Below are 21094 nucleotides of genomic sequence, written 5' to 3'. Positions count from 1 at the left end.
GGACTCTCAAGAGTCTTTTGAATGTTCAGTTTCATGCCAGCTTTTTCACTCTCCTCTTCACCCTCATCAAGAGACTCTTTTGTTCCTCTTAACTTTCTGCCATTAGAGTGGTATCATCTGCATATCAGATGATATGCAGGATTGCTGATATTTCTCTCAGCAATCTTAATTTCAGCTTGTGATTCATCCAGCCCGGCATTTCACATGATGTACAATGCACAGAAGTTAAATAAGCAGGTGACAATATACAACAATTCTGAACCAGTCAGTCGTTTCATGTTCAATTCTAACTGCTGCTTCTTGACCCACATACAGGTTTCTCAGCAGACAAGTCCTCTCATCTCTTTTAAGAATTTTCCACAGTTTGTGGTGATCTGCACAGTCAAAGGCATTAGCATAGTCAATGAAACAGAAGTAGACATTTTTGTACAATTTTCTTGGTTTTTCCATGATCCAAAAAATGTTAGTAATTTGATCTCTGGTTCCTCTGCCTTTTCTTAATCCAGCTTATACATCTGGAAGTTCACAGTTCACATCCTGCTGAAGCCTGGCTTGGAGAATTTTGAGCATTACTTTGCTAGTGTGTGAGGTGAGCGCAATTGTGTGGTAGTTTGAGCATTCTTTGACATTGCCTTTCTTTGGGATTGGAATTAAAACTGACCTTTTCCAGTCCTGTGGCCACTGCTGAGTTTTCCCAATTTGTTGGCACATTGAGTCCAGCACTTTCACAGCATCACCTTTTAGGATTTGAAATAGCTCAACTGGAATTCCATCATCTCCACTGGCTTTTCTCATAGTGATGCTTTCTAAGGCCCACTTTACTTCACATTCCAGGATGTCTGGCTCTAGGTGAGTGACCACACCATTGTGGTTATCTGGGTCATGAAGATCTTTTTTGTATAGTTCTTCTGTGTATTCTCTCCTGTGTATTCTTCTTAATCTCTTCTGCTTCTGTTATGAGGATTAGATGAATTAATAACAAAGGGGGAGGAGGCAATGATGATGTTGGAAAATAAGGAGATCAAGCTGCTTCAGACATAATATCCATGAACATGCCACCCTACTTGAAACATCTCTGAGTACAAGCCTGACTGAAGCCCTTCTGGCCTTTCTGTGATCTATTCCTCTAATAACAGCAAGGATCACCACTCCAAGGGTATCAGGAGCTTTTAGCAAACTCCTGCTCATCATTAACTCCATCAGTTGACCTCCGTCCCAGGCAGTATGATCCATATCCATGCCCTACCCTCTCCTGTCTCCATGGCTACAAGTATGTTACTTCTCCAGCCTTGAAGTTTCTCTGTTCTCCAATAAACTGGATTCTTTCCATCTCTCTCTGGTGCTCATTAAGGCTTATCCAAGTAGATCTTCTTGGTTCTGTTATTGTTTTATTTCCTTTCCCTTCCCACTCTACATATTTAAGTGCCTAGATTGATTGGTCTTCAAATATATTGATGTCTGAGGCATGTTCTTCTTCTTCCATACCACTTCAACCTTAAAATCTAATTTCAATTAGTGTTCTTAGAAAACCATCCTCCTACTCCCTCACCCATCCATCCATTCACCTACCCATCCTTTAGTGATTAACAACAGCAAGCCAATCATTGTGCTGGGTGCTAAGCCAGAGTGGGCATCTGAGACTGGGAATACCATCACACAATAAAAAGTTCAATTGATGCTACACATAACTTCTAACAACCATGTAGTTTAATGGCTCTGTTAAGCACAGGGAACTCTACTCAGTACTCTGTGATGACCTATATGAGAACAGAATCTAAAAAGAGTAGACATATGTATATGTACAATTGATTCACTTTTCTGTACAGCAGAAACTAATACAACACTGTAAATCAACTATATGCCTGTCAGGATACATTTAATAGGAGGCTTCCTGTGTGCTGTTTTCAGTCTTGCATGAATTCTATGTTCCTTAACAGCACCTGAATACAGGTGCCAGAGAGCTGGCGAGCCGGCTTTCGGGGATAATAGAAATTCATGTATCTCATTCATACGGAAATTCCATATGGTGAACAGCAGCCATTTACAAGTCTCCTCCTTTCTGATATGTAAAGTAACTGTTACTACCCCCTCTCTAGAGAATAATTCTAACCTCCGACTTTCTAGATGACTTGTTAGACTTTTGATCCCTATCTCTGCTAAAAAGGGCTATCTGGTAAGAGAGTATATATATGCCCACAATATGTTGAATAAATGCCTTTGTTCCGCCAGAGCAATGGTCACCGTGTCTTTCCTCATTCTCTCTCTCTCTCTCTCTCTCACTCTCTCCCTCTCTCCGTTTCAGGCTGTTTCCACGGAGCACAGGTGTCCACCGTGTCTACTTATTTGCCCGGGCTTTCAAGACCTCTTTGAGAGGGCGCCCTGAGCCTACGTAGACGGTGCTAGCTCTTTGTCTTAGAGTTACATTGGCATACTGTGTAAACCAGGGAATACCAGCCTCTTTTCTTCCTTCTTTTCTTATCGGTCGACTCTGTACCCCCAAGTTCCGGTCCATTAAAGGACCACAACATATGCCAATAAAAATTAATTTAAAAAAAGATTCCATTATTTGACTACCCTATACAACTGGAGTTGACTTTGTTTCAGTGTCACTTGTTTTAATACACATGTGGTCAAGTTGCGTCTTTTTTTCTTCTCCTGAATTTTATTACAGACAAAATATTGTAGCGCTAAAATAACATTAAGAAGAATAATTTTTTAAATTCACCACCCTAACAGCAGCTATTTTAATTTCTTGTGTCTTCTCTCTGCTTTTGTAACATGTGTGTCAGTTTATGCATTTGCAATCATAACACACATAAACTCTCATATTACTTTTCTACTTATTGAGAAAGCATTTTCTGCATTCAATATTTATGGTTTTAAGAGCAGTATAAAGATTCAAAGGTTGTCACACCACACTTTACTTATTCACTCTCCTACTGATGAAAACATAAATTATTTCCATTTTAAAAGTTAACTCATTCACAGGTGATCTTTCTGTATACACTTCTTTTCTTCTTTTTAATTATGGACTTGGAACAAATTTTTCCAGCTCTGGGATTATTAGACCCAAAGCTATGAAAAAAGAATGTAAGGCTTTTGACAGCCATATGGCTATTAAACTAAAGAGTTTTAACAATTATGCCTATAGTCAACACTATTATCCACACTAACAGAAGAAAGCAGAGTTAGGATAACTCAAGTTATTTCTGTTTGCAATTGAGAGACCAAATATTTACACGTACTTTTATAGATTATTTATCTTGTTAATTACACTTCACACGCCAACAGAGAACATGTAGAAAAAAAAGAGATCAGGAATGTGAAAGTACTGTGAAATATTAAAAGACCAATACAAATTTGAACACTGCTGAGAAGCCAGGGGACACCAATCCAAAAACTGCAAGAAGGCCAGAAGTCATCTACACACAGATACCTGACAGCTGCCTGTCTACATACAGATGCCCTCTCCCACAGTACACTGTGAATGCCACTGGAACAGCCTTCCTATTTGTGGCTCCACTTGGTTCTGAGTCCCCAAAGAGAAAAACGAAAGTGTGTGTCAATATCTGACTCCCTTCTGTACTCTTTCCTCCATCATCCCAGCCACAGAGTCATTGCCATTCTGTATGCTGCAAAGCAAATCCCTGAAAACAGAAACCAAACTGTCTAAAATATAAGGGGGAAAAGACTTGGAGAGAAAATAAAACTCCTATGTTAAAATTGTCTACTAAAGATTAAACTAAACTACCTATTTTTACAAGCCCTTTAAATCACCATGCTCCTCCTATTTACCTTGGATGGTTTTCAGAAGCTTGCCTCCACTCCCAAGCACACATAAAACCGACAAAATCCACCCTGTCTGGATCTCAGCATCATCCTGCACTCAGCCTGCATCCCCACATGTGGCACCTATGCTCCTGTGTGAGATGTGATTTCACCTGGCCCAGGGCAGCATCCTTGAAAAACACTGTGTCACAGCATATGAAAGATATTCCCTTCTATTCCCTTTTAAGGTCTGTGATAGATCTAAAAGAAGTGTCTATCTGGTATTGGCATGTCTTCAACATTTAACAGTTGCTAATACACTCTTTTTTTTAACAGAGAGAAAAGCTGGGCATAAACAAACAGGTTTTAGCAAGTAAATGTATCTAGTTAGAACTTATCGATGTAAGTGTGTTTCCCTTTTCTTTATCTTTAGGATATCCTTATACAGTAAGTGATACTTGCTTACATGGTTTTGCTAAGTAGAGAAAGGGAAAGGAATCAAAAAGACAAACAGAACAAGTGTTATGGAATATGACCAAAATCAAGAAGGATATCAAGAAAGGTTGACGTTTGGAAAACTGCATTAGGACTATTTACATTTTATACTTGTCACCTTTTGTACATCTTCGTCCCCTCAACCTTCAACATTACTGTTATATCCTTAAGGGGAAAGGGTTCTATTTTAATATCATGTTTTACTTCAATTGCCAGGAATCTGACATAGAAACAAATTATCTAACATTTCTAATTTCTGTCAGTTAAAACAAACAATTAAAACTAGACACTGTGAGTTCAATGAAAGCACTGTAACTTCAGATTTGTTTTTTCTTGATTTCTCATTGATCTTTTTGTCCAATTAAAAAATCATTATAATTTAACTTTATCTTTACTTCTGATTGCTTTTTGGTCATTAATGACATGGAACCCTTCAGATTTCAGGTTTTCCCCTTGCTAATTATTTGATAATCTATAAAGAATACGGCAGACATTCTAGTAAAACGTCAGGTGATACCTTTATGTGTGACTATGTGGAATCCTTTTGACCCTTAACTTACTTTGCCCCCAGTTTATGTTTCTAAGATATTCAGACATTAAAAGTTTAACATCTCTATGGTTATGTAAAAGGTTGTGCCTATTCTCTGTTCTACCCCAAGTTCATCTGGCTTGCTTGGTTTGGCGGTTCCTGTTGTTTCTCTTACCACTCAAGTAGAAGCAATGTTTTGTACATATATAGCTTTATCAACCAGAGATTTTTTTTTTTTTTTTTAAAGAAAAGAAAGAGAAAGAAAAACTGTCACCATTCAGTCTTGTTAGTCAAACAAGGAAAACTCTTGTGGATCTTCTGGATGGCAGCCCATAAACTGGGAATAGATTAAGACTATAAAGATGCCAAATATAAGTCATCATATCACTGCCCAACAATGCAGATGATCTGGAAACTTGGCAAAAAGGGTCTTGGCTTTTCCTATTGTTTTCCCCCCTATTCTTCTACACAGGCAAGAGCCAAAAGCAACCCCACCCAAAGAGTACATTCCTGTTTACTCAAGAAACTCCAGAGAGGAGAGAGTTGAGGGGCATTAAAGGATGCAACAAAGGCAAAACAAGCAAAAACCCGAAAGCACAGTTTCATATTTGCCAGGGTAAAATTCATGTGGAGATGCCTAAATGAAAGAAGCCTCAGAAGAGAAAGAAGTTTCTGGCATCATCTGCAGAAGATAAGCACAGAGAAAGTTTTATTTGGGAGATAATTTCTATGTACTTTTCTGCCACCCACATCTCCCCTGCTTTGCACCAACATTTGAAGTTTCTCATTAATTCACTCACGATACCAACTGCACAAGTATCTTAAAGGGTAAATGATATTTTTAACAAAGCCAGGAGTGCTAAGGGTTAGGAACATTGGCCAGAGTTCCAAAGATGTGTAATTTCCACTGGGAGATGAATCTGCCATCATTTTTGTTTAACAGACACTGAAAATGAAAACAACATATCTGGAAGAGCATCTAAAAGCAGAAAAAATATGAACAGAGTAAGGAGGGTGAAATGAAACAATTCAAACTGGAAGTACAAACACATGGATACATCAGAAGACTATCAGTAAAAGACTTCTGTTTGAGAAAGAGAAGACCTCTAAAAGTTGAGTATTTTCAACACAGACCAGTTCCATATGGGAGGATGGAAAACATCAAGTGTTAGGGAAGTCAATCTTAGTTACTCTTTCTCTGTTTAACTGTATGACCTCAGGCTAGTCATGAAGCCTTTCTTATCTTGACTGCCAAAATGATCACCAGGAATACCAACAGGTCTAGGGACATGCTGACAGTGCTACTTGCGTTACACCATGACTTCGCTTTGTGACAAAGGAACGTTTAATATCTTGGGACCCATTTAACATTCAACAAATAGTGACTAAGTGTCAACTTCATGCTGGGCCCCAATCTAGACACTGGGGAGACAAAGGTGAGTTAGAGAAGGCCTGTTTCAAGGAGTGCAATTCTAAAGGTGGGAAACAAATCATAAACAAGCAAAGGGAGTAGATGGCACATAAGAGAGTGATGGGACAGAAGGTACCAGAGGTTAGGAAGAGGCAAGATGATAATCCTATAAATAGGGCAATCAGGAAACTAAGAATGTACAATTTAGGCTGAGAAATGATGAGAGAGTGAGCTATGTAAAAAAAAAAAAAAAAAAAAGCACGTGAAAAGCTGATAGGCAGAAAGGCTTGTGCAAAGGTCATGAGTAGGGAAAGAGATTGGTGAACTTGGCAACAGAAAGATGGCCAATGAAGCTGGCCTTTCTGGCCACACCAGGAGTTTTAGGTTTTATTTCAAGTGAGTAGGAAGCCACTAGTGTGCCAATAAAGCAGATTAGTTTTCTCATTAAGTTAAACTTAGCCTTTTTAGGTATCAAAATGTTAAACCATTTTTTTGACAGGAATTCCTTTCACATTAGATCATAGATTTTCTCTTCTTAAAATGAGGATATGGAGCTTAACTTTTTCTTGCTGACCTAGGCTCAATCAACTACTCTTTCGTATTGTCATCCATGAGGAGAGCAGCCGTGTTTGAACCAAGATAACTGGGCTTTTATAATCCAGTTTCTTTCTTCTTTCTCTGCTACCAGAAGTCACTCTCGCTCCATCAGACTGTCCCAGCTGCCTTACTGGCAACAATTTCAGCTATGACCATCAGGCTGTGCAAGACACTGCCTCTTCTATGCAATCAAGGGTATGGATTTCGTGACAGTTATTGCTGCCCAAAGGCTATAACCATCATGAGGATCTTGGAATACAAAGACAGATCAACCCCAAATAGTTGTCTTTATTTCAAGGTTCATCGAAGTGTCACAGATGTTGGGGTTTGTCCAAAGTAGGGCCACCAGATAAAGTGCATATGGTAGGTAGAATTCTAAAGACAGCTTCCCTAAAACTTCAGTCCTGTGGTTATTCAAATGCTAGTTCAGGTACAACTCTGAAGAAGCTTTCTCAATTAAAGTCCCAAAGTCAGCTGACCTTAAGACACAGAGGTGATCTGAATGGGCTTAATCTAATCACACAAGTCCCTTAAAAGCAGAGAGTATTCTCAGGCTGGTAGCAAAAGAAAAAGAGAGAGTCAAAGTATAGGAAGGATTCCACATGAGGAATGGGGGCTGCCACTGGATGCTCAAGTGGGCCTCAGCTGATGGCAAGCTGGGGATTGTGGACTCTAGTCCTACAAACACAAAAAACTGAATTCTGCTCATCATAGGAATGAGTTTGGAAGAGGACCATGAATCCAGAGGAAAACACAGCCAGCCAGCCACCACTCTGATTTCAGCTGAAGAAGAGAACCCAGACACACCAAGCTGGATTTCTGAGCTGACAAATGACAGTTAAGTCCAGTTTGTGGTGATTTGTTACAAAGCAACAGAAAATTAATACACTGGTTGGAGCAGGTATCCAATCTGCCAAATAATGATAAAATGAATAAATAGATGAGCCCTCACTATAGCATTCCTACAAATGTTCGTCTAAGAGCACAGGATACTCTGCTGCTGCTGCTAAGTCACTTCAGTCGTGTCCGACTCTGTGCGACCCCATAGACGGCAGCCCACCAGGCTCCCCTATCCCTGGGATTCTCCAGGCAAGAACACTGGAGTGGGTTGCCATTTCCTTCTCCAATGCATAAAAGTGAAAAGCAAAAGTGAAGTCGCTCAGTTGTGTCCGACTCTTCGCGACCCCATGGACTGAAGCCTACCAGGCTCCTCCGTCCATGGGATTTTCCAGCAAGAGTACTGGAGTGGGGTGCCATTGCCTTCTCCACAGGATACTCTAAGTGCATAAAATTAGGAGCCAGCAGTGCTGAGGTCTAGTCCTGGCTCTGCCAGTAAGTATTTGGGCATTCAGCAAGGTAGTCCTTCTCCTCCTCAGCTTTTCTTTTCTACAAATGAGGGAGATGCTCAAACTGATGGTTAGGGTCTCCTCTGGCTCTGATATTCTGCGAGATGAGTCATTCCTTATTACATAAGAAAAGTGAACTAAAAACAAACATGCACATTTTTCTCTGTATATTATTTTCAAATGATACTCATCACTTCCTGTGTACTAGTGTACCTGTGTCTCAGGCTGTAGTATTTAAGGAAGGGTGCAGAACAAAAATCTGCTAATATTTATTTTAAATATAATCAATACATGATTGTTGCATTTATTTTTATCACAAGATATAACAGCATCTCAGAGACTTTTTTCAGTCTCACAGTTAACTAAATATTTAGGCAGTCTACACAGTTTATCTTCCCGTAAAAGCTGAGTCAACATAATCCTAAACCTATGTAAAACATGATCTGGGTGTCAAATTAGGGGTGTTGCGGGGAGGATAGCTATCTAAACACATGCCTTAAAGCCTAAAAAATGTTCTCTGAATAAAAAATGACCATACATGTTTGGGGGCCTCTGTTCAAATTCCCATTTCTACCATTCGGGTTTTTCACTACTAATTTGTATTTTAAATCAAACAGAGAGAAGGGCCCTTACATACATTCCCCTCTATTATTTCAAATGTGCTCATGCCATGTGAAAGTTGCAAGTCATTCTGAACTGAAACATTATGAAATAAAGATTTCTCTACAAAAACTATGTGGAGCTTATGTCACAGTTCAAGTACTTTTCCAGATTGGAAACCTGAGCATGTGCGAATGAAAAGATAATGTGTGAAAGTGGGAGGAATTACTGTGGGAAAAGGATGCGGACAGAGCAAGAGGGTGGAGCGGGTGGGAAGGGGGAGGGAGGGAGACAGAAAGAGAGGTTTGCCATGTTTAGACAGGCACAAGCTTCCTAAGCAGCTCAACCGCTAAATTCTCTATACTTCAAGCTGAACTCTGAATTGTCACACAAGAGTGCTGGAGGGCTTCCCTCAAAAAGTAGCATGTGCGACAATAAAAGATGATACTTTTCAATACAGGGCAGCAGGAAATAAGAACAGGACTCCACAGAAATCTAGATCAAATCAGAAAAGACACCGTTCTTAGTAAGGAGGACCTACCTGACTCTTTGTACTGTGTGCATATATTGGAAAGAGGGACTTGTTATCACAGGATGATTGGTACAAAATCAAAGACACAAGGTGAATATCCCTAACATTAAGACCAACATTCGATGATCAAATGGGTGAAGGGGCTAAATAGGACTTTATCTAGAAAACAAAGTAACAATCAAAATAAGATTCCTTTATATAAGACTGAACTTCACATTTCACCTGTGCATAAAATATTAACAGACTAACGGCTGATGAGAAACCAAATTTTTCCTACAAGATGTTATGATAAATGTCATAAGTTTGATTTTAACTGCGCAGTTAAAAATGGTCATTATTGCATTTAAGAGCCTCATCAATTTTCCCACGGTCCATTCTTAATCCTTATTCAACTCATTCTCATTTCAAGTGTCTATCAAGTTGCCGTCCTCACGTATTTTCTCCTCATCAGCTGCTAACTGTTTTAACACCCAAGGTTCTCCTTTGTCCATGACCAGGCACACAACTCAAGAAGTTCTCCAATACCACTTCCAACGATTTATAATTTCCCTGTGCTCTGCTTTTGAATATTTATCTGTCATTCAGAGTGAAACCAGGACACAGACAAGATGTCTCACAATAACTGAAAACATGAAGAGGGGAGGACAATGGGTTAAGCTATGACTAATTTTATTAGTGTCTGTCATCAGCTGATATTTTCAATGAATTGTAACCTCTGCTTCCATAGGTAGGCCCCTAACTTCAGAGACTGAGATAATGAAAATGCAGAAAAACAAATACTCCTACCCCTAAAGTTAGGCCTAAAACCATGCCTGGCTTCATTACAAAGTGTGGGTTTAAGCATTCCCAACTAATTCTCAGCTGTCTTCTAAAGTCCTGAGTACATGAACCCTTCCAGAGACTGCTCTAAAGAAACAGCTGGGCTAGCTGGATTCCACTTCTCACCACAGCCAGGACTCTGGCATTTTGAGCAAATCAAGCCAAGGAAACAGCAAGCTGTAGAAGGATTCACTCTGAGTCTGTTGCATGTTTCACGGGGATAGCCTGAGACGTGTCCTGGCCAGAGAGACAGATTTCAAGAACACTAACATCTGGAAATGGTCATCGTCTACTCTCACTCTTCCCAGTAGAGGCCTATGGAGTTTTTAGTGTTAATAACCTAAGTAAGGTTCCTGATACAAAACACTGCAAGATGTCTTCTTCAGTCATTCCTTGGAAAGTTTCCCCAACAGGGTCAAACCAGGACATGCTAGTCCACAATGTGTGATGCTGGAGATTTGAACCTGGGCAGACACAGAGGGCCCATAAACATAAATGCTCATAAATATTATGCCAAACTTTCTTATTTGGATACATTTATTTTTCACGTAGGCCATAGTATCCACTGGATTTTAAAAACAGTCTCTCATGCCCCTCCTCCCTCCAAAACCTCCTATGTACATAATTTTCCTCCAGATCAATCCCAGTACATCACCAGGAGTTTACATATACACCTCCTCCTCCAAAAGCTAAGTTGTGTCTGAGGGACTGCAGGACTGTGGCCCACCAGGCTCCTCTGTCCATGGGATTCTCCAGGCAAGAATACTGGAGAGGGTTGCCATTTCCTTCTCCAGGCCATCTTCCCAGGGATTGAACCCATGTCTCCGTCAGGGCAGGCAGATTCTTTACAACTGAGCCACCAGGAAAGCATAAATACATCATATCTCCTCAATTCTAAACACTTTTCCCCGAAATTGGAATGCACCACATAATCCCTGTTTATATTTAATGTTTCCTTCATGATCAACAAAAGTGATTATTAAATTGACAGTGTATCTTTGAATCGATGTCACCAAAGCCATAAAGGAATTAGCCCTGTATAAAATACATATTTTATAAAATACAGGGGTGTTGCGGGAAGGATAGCTATCTAAACACATGCCTTAAAGCCTAAAAAATAAAAAACACCCCGGTATTTTATAAAATACACCAGTAAATAGAACGCACTGGTAATAGCAAACACCTTATTCCAACAACACAAGAGAAGACTCTACATGTGGACATCACCAGATGGTCAACACGGAAATCAGATTGATTATATTCTTTGCAGCCAAAGATGGAGAAGCTCTATACAGTCAGCAAAAACAAGACCAGGAGCACACTGTGGCTCAGATCATGAACTGCTTATTGCCAAATTCAGACTTAAATTGAGGAAAGTAGGGAAAACCACTAGACCATTCAGGTATGACCTAGATCAGATCCCTTATGAGTATACAGTAGAAGTGACAAATAGATTTAAGGGACTAGATCTGGTAGACAGAGTGCCTGATGAATTATGGACAGAGGCCCGTGACATTGTACAGGAGACAGGGATCAAGAAAATCCCCATGGAAAAGAAATGCAAAAAAGCAAAATGGCTGTCTGAGGAGGCATTACAGATAGCTGGGAAGAGAAGAGAAGCGAAAAGCAAAGGAGAAAAGGAAAGATATTCTCATCTGAATGCAGAGTTCCAAAGAATAGCAAGGAGAGATAAGAAAGCCTTCCTCAGCGATCAGTGCAAAGAAATAGAGGAAAACAACAGATTGGGAAAGACTAGAGACCTCTTCAAGAAAATAAGAGATACCAAAGGAACATTTCATGCAAAGATAGGCTTGATAAAGGACAGAAATGGTATGGACCTAACAGAAGCAGAAGATATTAAGAAGAGGTGGCAAGAATACACAGAAGAACTGTACAAAAAAGATCTTCACGACCCAGATAATCACTATGGTGTGATCACTCACCTAGAGCCAGACATCCTGGAATGTGAAGTTAAGTGGGCCTTAGAAAGCATCACTACGAACAAAGCTAGTGGAGGTGATGGAATTCCAGTTGAGCTATTTCAAATCCTCAAAGGTGATGCTGTGAAAGTGCTGCACTCAATATGCCAGCAAATTTGGAAAACTCAGCAGTGGCCACAGGACTGGAAAAGGTCAGTTTTCGTTCCAATCCCAAAGAAAGGCAATGCCAAAGAATGCTCAAACTACCGCACAATTGCACTCATGTCACATGCTAGTAAAGTAATGCTCAAAATTCTCCAAGCCAGGCTTCAGCAATACGTGAACCGTGAACTTCCAGATGTTCAAGCTGGTTTTAGAAAAGGCAGAGGAACCAGAGATCAAATTGCCAATATCCGCTGGATCATCAAAAAAGCAAGAGAGTTCCAGAAAAACATCTATTTCTGCTTTATTGACTATGCCAAAGCCTTTGACTGTGTGGATCACAATAAACTGTGGAAAATTCTGAAAGAGATGGGAATACCAGACCATCTGACCTGTCTCTTGAGAAACCTGTATGCAGGTCAGGAAGCAACAGTTAGAACTGGACATGGAACAACAGACTGGTTCCAAAATAGGAAAAGGAGTACGTCAAGGCTGTATATTGTCACCCTGCTTATTTAACTTATATACAGAGTACATCATGAGAAACGCTGGGCTGGAAGAAACACAAGCTGGAATCAAGATTGCTGGGAGAAATATCAATAACCTCAGATATGTGGATGACACCACCTTTTTGGCAGAAAGTGAAGAAGAACTAAAGAGCCTCTTGATGAAGGTGAAGGAGGAGAGTGAAAAAGTTGGCTTAAAGCTCAATGTTCAGAAAACTAAGATCATGGCATCTGGTCCCATCACTCCATGGTAAATAGATGGGGAAACAGTGGAAACAGTGTCAGACTTTACTTTTTTGGGCTCCAGAATCACTGCTGATGGTGACTGCAGCCATGAAATTAAAAGACGCTTACTCCTTGGAAGGAAGGTTATGGCCAACCTAGATAGCATGTTTAAAAGCAGAGACATTACTTTGCCAACAAAAGTCCGTCTAGTCAAGGCTATGGTTTTTCCAGTGGTCATGTATGGATGTGAGAGTAGGACGGTGAAGAAAGCTGAGTGCCGAAGAATTGATGCTTTTGAACTGTGGTGTTGGAGAAGACTCTTGAGAGTCCCTTGGACTGCAAGGAGATCCAATCAATCCATCCTAAAAGAGATCAATCCTGGGTGTTCATTTGAAGGTCTGATGTTGAAGCTGAAGCTCCAATACTTTGGCCACCTCATGCGAAGGGTTGACTCATTGGAAAAGACCCTAATGCTGGGTAGGATTGGGGGCGGAAGGAGAAGGGGACGACAGAGGATGAGATGGTTGGATGGCATCACCGACTCGATGAACATGGGTTTGGGTAGACTCCAGGAGTTGGTGATGGACAGAGAGGCCTGGCGTGCTGCAATTCATGGGGTCGCAGAGAGTCGGACACGACTGAGCGACTGAACTGAACTGAAATAGGCAAATTGCATGTCCCTAAACAAATAATAAGAAAACAAAAAGCCTAATATGGATACTTCAGTGACCCTATGAGAACACAGGATGGGCATCAAAACACCTGAAACACAACTGAACTCATGTTCTATCACCAATGGACACTGCTCAAGTTTCAAGCTCTTTCCCAACATATCTTGAGTGGACCCTGTGCCAGATACTGTGCTACTGGGAAAAGTTACTCATCTAGGCAAGAGAACCAGACAAGTTTCTATGAGGGAGGATATAGAGATCCCAATGGAAAGCAGGTAGGCTGGCCTAACAAGGAAGCTGAGCGTCTATATGACAGAAAGAAAACAGAGAGCTGGAGAGAAAATAGGGCCAAATGAATGACTCCAAAAGGGCTGGAGTTGAGTAGAGGATAATTCATCAACTGATTATAAAAAACATATTACAATACAGAGGAGAGGAAACCTTGGGAATTTTCAATTATAAGACAAAGGGATTCTACCAGAAGCCAAGAAAGTAGATGTAGGGACTCTGATCACAGGAGTGGAGAAAAAAAGCATAGCTTGATCTGACCTCTAAATTGGGTGAATATTATAATGAGTGCTCAGAAAAAAGTCCCATTTATGGGGCGTAACATTCTTCTACCTCCTAGGAAGAGTGCAATTAGCAGATTTTCTTGACTACAGTCTAGTGCATGTATGCGTGCTCAGTTGATCAGTCATGTATGACTCTTAGCAACCCCATGGACTGTAGCCTACCAGGCTCCTCTGTCCATGGGATTTCCCAGGTAGGAATGCTGGAGTGGGTTGCCATTTCCTTCTCTAGGGGAATCTTCCTGACCCAGGGATTGAACCTTCTTCTCTCAAGTCTCCTGCATTGCAGGTGAACTCTTTACCCACTAAGCCACCTAGGAAGCCCCACTGTGTAATGGTCTGCAATAATCACCCCAAAGAGATAGGATGAAGAGATGGGATGCAGAACTAAAACATGCAGTGTTTGCAAATCCCTTGGAAAAACCCCTTTGTTTAGACACTTGCTGGCCTTGCATCATCTATAAAATGATAGGCAGAATCATGCTCCTCAGTGGTCCAAAGGTTCTGCAGTAATCTCTGTACCAAACTGAGACAACTCTGCGGCCTCATGGACAGTTGAAGCTCACTTGTCAGGCAGAGGGAATACCTAGTCAGCACATCTTATAGGAAAACTCTCGGCTGATCTCTTGTCAACTGGTACTCCATAAGTCCCACCTCACCAAAAAAAAAAAAAACTTGTCCATATAAGACAAGCTGCCTTAATTTTGGCAAGTCCTGAAACGCTGAACTAGCAGGACACAGACCAGTGTCCTCTACCGTCAGGACTTGAAAGGCCAGCCAATTAATAGGACAGAGCTGGTGAAATCAGCAGGTGTTTCAAATAGGCTGGTGAAAGCTCCCAACTTATGGGAAATGAGGCTCTGAAGCTACAAAACACCACCATAAACATGTGGTGCACAGAGACTCTCTTGCATGGAGGTTTTAAAAACAAAAAAGTCATTAAGTTTAAAACAACTATCTACCGTAGTGCTCAGGACTGGAAAAAGGAAAAGAGAACGATTTACGGCACAAGGGCAGGTGTCTAACCTGTTGGCTCGTTAACTCTCTCAACGCCTACGTAGTGGCTGGTACGTACTTTATACCCAATACATGTTCACTGAGGTAAACTCCAGAGGCTCAAAATGTTGAAGATCAGCTTATGCCCTCTCATGCGCCAATGAAGGAGAGTGACAGTGGGGAAGGGACATTCTGGGTGGTGCGGGGTGCTCAATTTGTCATGCCACACCACACCACAGCTTCAGTATCCTGGCTGGGGCAAGGGGATAAAAGCTATAGCCTCCATTTGGCTGCTACAATATTAATAAAAACAAACAAGCAAGCACAGTAACAGCCAAGTGCCAGAGCTCCTGCACAGCAAGTATCTGTATCTGCCTTTGAATCAACAGAATGGCTCATGGATGGAGTCAGGATCCATTTTCATTTTAATAACTTTTCTCCTTTCTATCCACAGTTCCCCCCTCCACCTCCACCCGCTTCCTCCACTAAGGAACCAGGGCTTTTATCTGCTTCCAGCCAAGCCACAATGTCTAGAGAGACCACAGGAGAATGAGAAGGCCACCTCCAACAAACACGAAGACAGAATAGAGTGCCTCTGACTCAGACAACAGAAAAGACACAAGACAGAAACACACCCATGAAAGAAAGCGCCCCAGGCAAAGGCATCCCTCACAGCTGAACGTTGGCAGCGAAGATGATGTATGTCACCTCTAAACACAGAAACCAAGAAAGGAAGTTAATCTTCCTTTCTAATGAGTTGGATGGTGTCCTAACCCTCTGAACCCGTGAATGTGATCTTACTTGGAAAAAGGATCTTAGCAGACGTAATTATAAAAAGATAATTCTGGGTTATCCGATGGGCCCTAGGTTCAATGACAAGTGTCCTTATAAGAGACAGAAGAGTTCTCAACACAGAGAAGAGGAGAATGCCATGTGGAGACAGAGGCAGAAACTGGAGTGATACAGCCACAAGCCAAGGAGTACCTGGAGCTAACAGAGTGGTGAGAGGCAAGGAAACACTCTCCCTGGGGCGTTGAAAGGGAGTACAGCCCTCCTGATACCTTGATTTAGGACTTCTAACCCCCTAGAACTGCAACAGAACACATCTCTATAATTATAAGCCACCTGGTTTGTGCTAAATTGTTTCGGCAGCCCCAGGAAACTAATATACCTGCACTACCCTCAGGATTCCTCTTATGGTGTGTTCATCTCCAATCCAGCAGACACAGAAACACTTCCTACATGAGCAGCCAGAGCAGCACGGGGACCCCCTGGGGCAGGACCCTCAGCTACCCTATGTGGTCAGATCTTGACTGCTTCTTTAGTCAGAGATTTGGATTCATATCCCAGAGATGGAAGGACCCTCTTAAGACTGATAAGATCCTGAAGACTGACATGCCTACCATCCTTATAAGTCCCTTTATTCGAGGTAATCAAGCCCTGAAAGTTAGCTAACTTGCCCAAAATCACAGCGATCAGACTAGACTCCAGCCCAAATCTCAATGTGATTCTCCCCCCTAGGAATCCAAATGATACCAAAGGTGCTAGGACCCCAAACCGCTAGTCCCCAAAGGTGTGGAGACACAGGTGGTGCCTCCCCCCTCTCCTCACTTTACATTTCCAGCCTTCCTCAAAGGTCTTCCAAAGGCAATGACCATTCTGAAAGTTGAGCTTACACTTCCCGAGCACCTACCACCTCAGAACTACTTCACCAAAAGGCACCACGGGAGCAACGTGGTCTCAGTGCGGAATGTGCCCCCCTTACCCTGTCCTTACACAGGATCCAGCCCATATTCCCAAACCAGTGTTTCTTTTCTTCATGAAACTCACGTTGCCATCTCTGTGCTCTGTGTCACTTGAGAGAGGGTCTTCTCTTACCTAATCAGATCTCTATCATAACTTGGCCTAGGATGAGCTGAACTGAAACGAGCAGATTCAGACATCTTATAATCATGAACTTGACTTTCTTGGTCAATGACTCAGATTGGCTGTCATTACCAGAAACACAGCACTCTCCTAACAATAACACAACCAAACAAGGAATAACATGCAAAAAAGAAAGGTTCACTTTAAGGATTTCTTATTTGAACCAAGAATAGAAACTGAAAGGAATAGAGTTGTTCAGGAAAAAGGAAATGACATGGTGATTCTATTTTTCTTGTAAGAAAAACTTTCTAAAGTTGTTCACCAAAAAAAAAAAAAAAAACCAATCACACACTACCTTGAGTTTAGTTGTGAATGTGGCAGCCAAAAAAGGAAAATACAAGCACTAACCAAAATGAGGTAAATATCACTGGTATTAACAGGACACAGAAACCCAACAGAAAACTCCCCCCAAAGGTGTGCGTGCGCCCTTTCTCCCTCTGCCTCCAGCTCTCTGCCTGTCACTTTCCCCGCCTTCCCTCTCTGTCTCTCTCTCACACAAACACACACACACTCACTCACTCTTTAAAGTTTGTCCTTTGTATAACATATCTATAAAAGAAATGTGGTTATATTTTATCTCTGGGCAAACTCAAAATGCAAGCAGACAGTAGACAAATGCACTTAGCAGTAAAGCCTTCCCAAGTCTCCTTCATGGACCCAGACCAAAAAAATATGCCATTTCCTTCACTGGGTACTAAGAGGAGAAAGCTAGGACTTCCCTGGTGGTCCAGTGGTTAACACTTGGCACGTCCACTGCTGTGGGCCCAGGTTTGATCCCTAGTGGGGAACTAAGATCCCACAAGCCACACAGCACAGCCAAAAAAAACACAACAACAAAAAGAAAAACGAGAGAGAAAGAGAGTCCTCTCTCAAATATTCTCATGAAACAACTAGGTCCACATGAAATGACCAGGCCACAGTGGACCACAGCGCTCTCTGACAGACTAAGAAACGCTGAGTGTTTTTCCTTAGCAGCCCCATACACAGACATCTTCCATGCCACTTCAGAGGGTTCACAGACATCATGGTTACACCCCCTCCTCTAGTCCATCCTCAGCTCCCAGAAAGAGCAGCCCTTGTTCACCACATCAGTAGAAGTGATTCAAGTGCCAGCTACCTCCTTACCCTTCAAACTTACCTTCTGTGTCTAATTCCTCTGCTTGTACCAATTCTCTATGGATTGTGATGAGCATACAGACCAAGTCAAGTACATTGTGGATGGAGTTTGGAACAATCTGTTAAGAGTCCTGAATCCAGTAAGAATACTGATGGATACATCTACCCAAAGAAATAGCTCATGTTCTGCTCAAGGTGAGAGTGATAAGGGCTCTGGTTCTGAGCCTCTTCAGAGAGGAAGGTATTAATCACCAGGCCTCTGAGCCCTTTGCAACAAAGACTGGACAGTAGTATATCTTAAGTAGCCCCATCATTCTGTCAAGATACTTCAATGGCATCTGGGAATTAAACCTCAGTAGGTCATTTCTGTGCTTGCATAATGTACCGTTGCCATATGGACATAAATTAACAAAACTGGCCTGGCAATTTGAGAATTACATTTCCCTCCAATTTTTAACCCCAAAGTTTGTATTTTAGTATTACTACTTTTGCTTTCTTGCTTTATATCATATTTCAAACTCTGCTCCAAAACATACCGATAAATAAAAAATATATCATGCTTTGTGTGCATGCATTCATGCTAAGTAGCCTCAGTCATGCCCAACTATGATCCTATGGACCGTAGCCTGCCAGGCTCCTCTGTCCATGGGCTTCTCCAGGCAAGGATACTGGAGTAGGTTGCCATGCCTTCCTCCAGGGGATCCAGGGATTGAACCTACATCTCTTAACGTCTCCTGCATTGGCAGGTGGGTTCTTTACCACTAGCACCACCTGGGATTTTATAAATCATTCTAGTTCCACTTACCTGCCTCCTGAGAAATCTGTATGCAGGTCAAGAGGCAACAGTTAGAATTGGACATGGAACAACAAAGTGGTTCCAAATCGGGAAAGGAGTACATCAAGGCTGTATATTGTCACCCTGCTTATTTAACTTATATGCAGAGTACATCATGCGAAATGCAGGACTGGATGAAGCACAAGCTGGAATCAAGATTGCCAGGAAAAATATCAATAAAAGGTATACAGATGATACCACCCTTATGGCACAAAGCAAAGAAGAACTAAAGATCCTCTTGATGAAAGTGAAAGAGGAGGGTAAAAAAGTTGGTTTAAAGCTCAACATTCAGAAAACTAAGATCATGGCATCTGGTCTCATCACTTCATGGCAAATAGATGGGGAAACAGTGGAAACGGTGACAGACTTTATTTTCTTGGGCTCCAAAATCACTGCAGATGGGGACTGCAGCCATGAAATTAACAGATGCTTGCTTCTTGGAAGAAACGCTATGACCAACTTAGACAGTATATTAAAAAGCAGAGACATTACTTTGCCAACAAAGGTCCATCTAGTCAAGGCTATGGTTTTTCCAGTAGTCATGTATGGATGTGAGAGTTGGACTATAAAGAAAGCTGAGTGCCAAAGAATTGATGCTTTTGAACTGTGGTGTTGGAAAAGACTCTTGAGAATCCCTTGGACTGCAAGGAGATCCATCCAGTCCATCCTAAAGGAAATCAGTCCTGAGTATTCATTAGAAGGACTGATGTTGAAGCTGAAACTTCAATACTTTGGCCACCTGATGCGAAGAACTGACTCATTTGAGAAGGCCCTGATACTGGGAAAGATTGAAGGTGGGAGGAAAAGGGGAGGACAGAGGATGCGATGGTTGGATGGCATCACCAACTCAATGAACATGAGTTTGAGTAAACTCTGGGAGTTGGTGATGGACAGGGAAACCTGGCATGCTTCATTCCACGGGGTTGCAAAGAATTGTACACAACTGAGCCACTGAACTGATAGTTTCACTGACTATAACTAACTCAAAAGGCAGTCAGTATAGAGTCCGGATAGATCCTCCATCTAGACAATGGTATAATCTATACACAGGCACATATAAAAATCTAAAAGTCTCTGGAATTCACATTTAAGAGGACAGCTAATCTTTATAGAGCTGATGTGAAACAATGTGTTATCTCCTCGAGTCTCATAAGTACTATTATTCTCCCCAGTTTACAGCTCAGTAAACTGAGATTTGGAGACAGCTGCTCAAGGGTCCATGGTAGAAGCAGAATTCAAACTCAGGTTGGCTGACTTCAAAGCCTGTGTATTTAACCCTTTTCCTACAACAAATGAAGTGAACTAGGACAGCAGGAATCCACTTGAATACAGAGTGAAACCCATTTGTGAAATTATAATAAATGACTACTGCCAACTTCTCTACTGTACCTAATTGTTGCAGGCATGTGTGTGTATGCACATGTGCGTATGAATATACAACACACACACACACACATTTTCTTAGGGTTTATATTTTTTACATTCTAAACAAAGCGTCAAAGTAAAGGAATCATCTCAGGAAATGGAAGGCTGAGGTCAGCCCTTACCTATCACTCTTACTTCTTCACCATGGCCACAAGGATACTGATGGTCACAGAGTCTCCTACAACATGGCAACCTGACCACTAAAAACACACCTGTGACCATAATTATGCATTTTGCATAAATTCATGGAAAACCAGCAGCAAGAAGACACATACACAAGCACACGTATATACTAACATTATATATTGTTGTTGTCCTTCAGTCGCTAAGTAGTATCCAACTCTTTGCACCTGTGGTCTGTAGCCCACAGGCTCCTCTGTCCACGGGGTTTTCCAGGCAAGAATACTGGAGTCGGTTGTCATTTCCCTCTCCAGGCGATCTTCCTGGACCAGGAATCAAATCAGTGTCTCCTGCATTGGCAAGGAGATTCTTCACCACTGAGCTAACCAGGCAAGCTCCCTAATATTATATATACATATATGAATTCTAAGTTCGTTGTCAGTGCTGCAGACAGCATATAACAGTCAGAGGATTACAAACTTCTCAACCAATTCCAGATTTTTGGTCTCTAATAAGCCTTCTAACCT

At 41.5% G+C, this 21094-nt stretch overlaps 1 protein-coding gene across 50 annotated transcripts in view; it reads right to left on the bottom strand.

Moving 5' to 3' along the window:
- ARHGAP26 (Rho GTPase activating protein 26) overlaps positions 1 to 21094 on the bottom strand; it is a 556769-nt gene that overhangs the window by 245066 nt on the left and 290609 nt on the right. The gene's annotated exons all lie outside the window — the stretch shown is intronic.

Source organism: Giraffa tippelskirchi, chromosome 6 (assembly GCF_054371585.1).
Source record: "Giraffa tippelskirchi isolate mGirTip1 chromosome 6, T2T-mGirTip1v1.2.pri, whole genome shotgun sequence".
Classification (NCBI taxonomy): Eukaryota; Metazoa; Chordata; class Mammalia; order Artiodactyla; family Giraffidae; genus Giraffa; species Giraffa tippelskirchi.
This window is presented reverse-complemented; position numbering and strand designations above follow the sequence as displayed.